This window comes from Meriones unguiculatus, chromosome 14 (assembly GCF_030254825.1).
Source record: "Meriones unguiculatus strain TT.TT164.6M chromosome 14, Bangor_MerUng_6.1, whole genome shotgun sequence".
NCBI lineage: Eukaryota > Metazoa > Chordata > Mammalia > Rodentia > Muridae > Meriones > Meriones unguiculatus.
The window spans coordinates 48,759,626-48,765,625 of record NC_083361.1 but is presented as its reverse complement, the minus strand read 5'-3'; the positions used below and the strand labels follow the sequence as shown (position 1 = coordinate 48,765,625).

Sequence of the window (6,000 nt, the reverse complement as noted above, 5' to 3'; positions counted from 1 at the left end):
TTATGGACATTCAAGCTCAAAGAATTAAACTCTTCTTTCTGCCCTGACAGGTGTGGAACCCAAAGGAAGATGATAGGGTGTTAGGAGTCTAGACCCCTAGAGCACAAAACAATAACCCTCACAAATTTCATCTATCCTTGATCCTCTGGCGTGGATACTAAGAGAGCAACCCATGCGTTTTCACGTCCTTGTAAGTAGCATGGAAACTTGCAATCTTGCCCTCTAAAATTCAGGTGAATTGCCATAAAGTTTTCGCAGCCCCAAACAGAGCTGACAATGAACCATAATTATTCTTTTTATAAATGATTATGGATTATGTTGAGCCAGAAATCTAGTTGTCCATTGTCGGAAAAAAATCAAATCAAAACAAAACAAAACGAAGAATATTTTTGGTATTAAATGCAATGCCTTCCTTCATCTTGGAAACTGGGTGGATTTGAGTTCATTTGAAGAAACATGACATGAGAGGTGATAAGAAGAGAAGGTTCAGGAACCAGGAACACAGAACCCAACTCCTGTCCCTGTCAATGTCCTGTGGGATACCTGGAAATGTATATGGACCAAAATGTAGCTTGGCTTGTGTGTTCCAATTTGTTGTCCAAGGAAATATGGAACGAGCTGGTGGTCATGTGACATACATCACAAAATCCTCCAGAGCATTGACAATTGCAGGACAACTGTAAGGCTCAATACTGGGCACTGTAAGATGGAGAGGAACATACATGGAAGAAAGGAACAGGAGGAGGAATCCTAAAGTAGGGTTAAGAGGAAGAGCATAGAATCAAAACCGCAAATTAGGATGTTTACAAAATCTTATCTAGATAGGAACAAAGTCATTTTGCTTACTTGAATGTTTTCTCTATTCTTACCAAAATCTCTGTTGTAAAGATTAAGTACATAATTTCAGGGAACATTCACAGCTACCCGACTTGGGGCCAGTGACACCGACCAAATGCAATGTTTTGACCTCTATTTTTCTCATATGGTGTCAGAGGGGAAAGGCTCTTCAATCCTGTCACTGTGTTTCCCCACCACCTTTGACAGAATGAGCTACATGCCTCCTGCACAGTTTTGAACTTCCTTGTCAAGGCCCAGGAGTCTAGCTCTCTGGGGTTTCACTTGGTAGGTGAAAACTCATGTGTTGAGCGAAGGCCTTTCTGGATCTATGATGACAACAGGTATCTGAGGACGTTGACTGACTTGAGCAGATGTAATCTGAGGTCCAGATATGAGGACCTCGTGAGACCCATGAGGATTTCAGAGCCTGCCTGGCACTCTTCCTCTTCAAAGAGGATGAGAACTGTGCAGTTTGGCATCAGATTCTGAGATTTTTCGAAAAAGGCCTCATAACAGTACCCATACTTGGTTTGATACTTTCTTCATTGCTTTCTATTTTCAAAGAGATTGAAATGATTCCAAGTGATAGGGAGACAGCCTTTACTATAGGAGTAGGCACATATATCAGGTAGAGATGACTGTAGGTGCAAATGATATACTCAAAAAATATCTAAGAACTGATGAATTCGAACGTGGTGCTCATTCCTAGTCTCGGTCGATGTACCCTTGCACATATGTGGTAAAGTGTCAGGAGCGGATTTTATGGCTCATGCCAGTAGTCCCAAGAATATTGGAGGACAATGACTGCCCTCGCCCTTTACCCAAAGTTGTGTAAAGGCTGACGTATAACAAATAATTCCAGGATCATTCAATTTAGATAGAGGGAAAATTGAAATGGTCTTTCCTGTTGGAGGCTGGGTAAATTCTAGATAATAATGGCTAGGTGATAAGCCAGGGCACCTGTTTGAGACATTCCCTAGTTTTATTGGTGTTCTTCAATTATGTCTTAGCTGCCAAAATCTTCCAGAGCATGTTGTGTTTACCTATCTCTCTCTCTCGCACGGAAACCATCTCAGTTGATCCATCATGGAAATGACAATTGGGCTTTGCTTTCTGTTATTTCTTGTTGTTGTTTCTGTTTTCCACCTGCGTACATTCTTCCTCTTAGTGCAGCTCTCACACAGATGCACATCATCTCTTCTAACAAAATTTGCGTGTTACCCAAGATGTATGAAAACAACTATTCCTTTAAAAAACAAGGAAAGATATTTCTAAAGAACATGTTGCTAGCTGGTAGACCCACAGTCCTGATAATGGAGCAGACACGCTAACTCTCCAATGAAACAAGAACGAACCACACACTGAATCTTCTTAATATCCTCATGATGAACATAATTAATTCAGAACTGACACACACATACACACACAGATATATATATATATATATATATATATATATATATATATATATATATATATATATCTTACTACTAACAGACATTTAGGAAGCAGGAGGATAGGACTCTTGGTAACTCTTGCTGGATACACAATTTCTACAACCATGGTTGAAACTTGAATATCCAATCAAGGACATCATGTAATCTCAGATGTGTAGTACAACATACTCTATTAAAAAGCAACCCATGAGTATTTGACAACAGGCTAGTCAGTTAGTGCGTACAAAACATCTTCTTTTCATCAGATTTAACCTGAAGCATGGTAGATGATTCCAACGCTCTTCCAAGTGGAAGACTTGAGTTCCAAGAATCGAGACATGGTAACATACATGTAGACAAAAAGGCACCTTTGGATTCCCCTCTCTTCCAAGATGAGGTTGCATGGCATGGAAGAAATCTAAAGTTAATTATGGAATACTCTGTTGGATAAACAAGGAAAGAATTCCATGCACAGAGCATAAATTTCAATGACTCCCTGAAATCTCAAAGATACCATAGGGCTTACTGACTTTCACCTCTGTGCTACTTGTTCGTTTTTACTTTGAGAAACGAGGAGGAGTTAAGAATGACCATACTGCAATGCTATAGGCAGTGCCTCTTCTTTGCTTTGTTGAACTTCCTTGCTGCCCACTGAGAGGCGTCCACACTGTGTCTGCTGGCACTGGCAAAGATGCTCTCACAGACAGCTTTTGAGGAAGCCATCAGAAGAAGAAAATTTTTGCCCCAGTGGCTAAAATCTGAGGGGATTGGAAGGGAGGAAATGAATTCAATAGTTGGTTCTGGGAAATACTGAACGGCTGGCAGACTTGAAGGTCGGGACACTTTAGAAAGTCAAGGTTGCCTAGACGCATTTCCTTTTCTGATAACCTTCATACTTATTATGTTGCAGGCTAAAACTTGGAGAGGTGCTTCCCTTCTGGCAGGACAGGTAAGCAGTGACGCTGCTTCCCATGGTGTCTTTTGTTTGTAGGCAGGCTGCAGTCTCGGCTGACTAAATATTTACCTACTGTGTACCTCTAGAGATGAGAATCATTTGACGTCCCTCTTATGGCTAAACAACCTAGGCTTCATCTTGCCTCTTGCTGGTGGAACACTTGTTATGGCCCTGGCATTGTAGGGGACTTAGCTAGGTAGTCCCAACCCAAGCAAGTGACAAGGATACTACCTAATACCATTAGTATGTTGATGTGCATTTGGAAAACCATTAGTTGGGTGAAGTTATTGGACTATGTGACTTTCTTTTGTAGCTACCCTTGAAGCTTCCAATTCTAAATAATATATCCAGAAATACTAAGAAAAGTCTTTTCCCAGCTCCTTCCCTTATCGACATTCAAGCTCAAAGAATTAAACTCTTATTTCTGCCCTGGCAGGTTGGAACTCAAAGGAAGATGATAGGGTGTTAGGAGTCTAGACCCCTAGAGCACAGAACAATAACCCTCACAAATTTCATCTATCCTTGTTCCTCTGGCGTGGATACTAAGAGAGCGACCAATGTATTTTCAAGTCCTTGTAAGTAGCATGGAAACTTGCAATCTGCCCTCCAAAATTCAGGTGAATTGCCGTAAAGTTTTCGTAGCCCCAAACAGAGCTGATAATGAACCATAATTATTCTTTTTATAAATGATTATGGATTATGTTGAGCCAGAAATCTAGTTTTCCATTGTCAGAAAAAACAAAACAAAACAAAACTAAGAATATTTTTGGTATTAAATGCAATGCCTTCCTTCATCTTGGAAACTGGGTGGTTTTGAGTTCATTTGAAGAAACATGACATGAGAGGTGATAAGAAGAGCAGGTTCAGGAATCAGGCACACAGAATCCAACTCCTGTCCCTGTCAATGTCCTTTGGGATACCTGGTGATATATATGGATCAAAATGTAGCTTGGTTTCTCTGTTCCAGTTTGTGTCCAAGGAAATATGGAACGAGCTGGTGGTCATGTGACATACATCACAAAATCCTCCAGAGCATTGACAATTGCAGGACAACTGGAAGGCTCAATACTGGGCACTGAAAGATAGAGAGGAACATACATGGAAGACAGGGAACAGGAGGAAGAATCCTAAAGGAGGGTAAAGAGGAAGAGCATAGAATCAAAACCGCAAATTAGGATGTTGAAAAAATCTTATCTAGATAGGAACAAAGTCATTTTGCTTACTTGAATGTTTTCTCTATTCTTGCCAAAATCTCTGTTGTAAAGGTTAAGTACAGAAGTTCAGGGAACATTGAGAGGCACCCGATTTGGGGGCAGTGACACCCACCGAATGCAATGTTTTGACCTCTATTTTTCTCATATGGGGTCAAAGGGGAAAGGCTCTTTAATCCTGTCCTCTGTGTTTCCCCACCACCTTTGATAGAATGAGCTACATGCCTCCTGCTCAGTTTTGAACTTCCTTGTCAAGGCCCAGGAGTCTAGCTCTCTGGGGTTTCATTTGGTAGGTGAAAACTCATGTGTTTATCAAAGGCCTTTCTGGATCTATGATGACAACAGGTATCTGAGGACGTTGACTGACTAGAACAGATGCGATATGAGGTCCAGATATGAGGTCCGTGTGAGACCCATGAGGATTTCAGAGTCTGCCTGGCACTCTTCCCTCTTCAGAGAGGATGAGAACTGTGCAGTTTGGCATCAGATTCTGAGATTTTTCGAAAAAGGCCTCATAACAGTACCCATACATGGTTTGATACATTCTTCATTGTGTTCTATTTTCCAAGAGATTGAAATGATTTCAAGTGATAGGGAGAGAGCCTTTACTATAGGAATAGGCACATATATCAGGTAGAGATGACTGTAGGTGCAAATGACGTACTCAAAAACTATCTAGGAACTGATGAATTCGAACGTGCTGCTCATTCCTAGTCTCGGTCGATGTACCCTTGCACATATGTAGTAAAGTGTCAGGAGGGGATGTTATGGATCATGCCAGTAGTCCCAAGAATATTGGAGGACAATGACTGCCCTCGCCATTTACCCAAAGTTGTGTAAAGGCTGACGTATAACAAATAATTCCAGGACCATTCAATTTATATAGAGGGAAATTTGAAATGATCTTTCCTGTTGGAGCCTGGGTAAATTCTAGATAATAATGGCTAGGTGATAAGCCAGGGCACCTGTTTGAGACATTCCCTAGTTTTATTGGTGTTCATCAAGTATGTCTTAGCTGCCAAAATATTCCAGAGCATGTTGTGTTTACCTATCTCTCTCTCGCATGGAAACCCTCTCAGTTGATCCATCATGAGAAATGACAATTGGGCTTTGCTTTCTGTTATTCGTTGTTTTTGTTTCTATTTTCCTCCTTGGTACATTCATCCTCTTATTGCTGCACTCACACAGATGCAAATCATCTCTTTTAACAAAATTTGCGTGTTACCCAATATCTATGAAAACAACTATTCCTTTAAAAAACAAAGGAAAGATACGTCTATAGAACATGTTGCTAGCTGGTAGACCCACAGTCCTGATAATGGAGCAGACACACTAACTCTCCAATGAAACAAGAAAGAACCACACACTGAATCTTCTTAATATCCTCATGATGAACACAATTAATTCAGAACTGACACACACACACACACACATATATATAAATATATATATATATACATATATATATCTTACTACTAACAGACTTTTAGGAAGCAGGAGCATAGGACTTTTGGTAACACTTGCTGGATACACAATTTCTAAAGCCATGGTTGACGCTTGA

At 40.5% G+C, this 6,000-nt stretch overlaps 2 non-coding genes across 2 annotated transcripts; both read left to right on the top strand.

The window, feature by feature from the left end:
- Nucleotides 1-1,159: 1,159 nt before the first annotated feature.
- On the top strand, nucleotides 1,160-1,224 carry LOC132647636 (small nucleolar RNA SNORD109A). The gene has a single exon (XR_009585982.1). It is a non-coding gene; the product is annotated as a small nucleolar RNA SNORD109A (small nucleolar RNA).
- A 3,541-nt stretch (nucleotides 1,225-4,765) lies between these two features.
- Nucleotides 4,766-4,830, top strand: LOC132647328 (small nucleolar RNA SNORD109A). The gene has a single exon (XR_009585696.1). It is a non-coding gene; the product is annotated as a small nucleolar RNA SNORD109A (small nucleolar RNA).
- The last annotated feature ends 1,170 nt before the right edge of the window (nucleotides 4,831-6,000 follow it).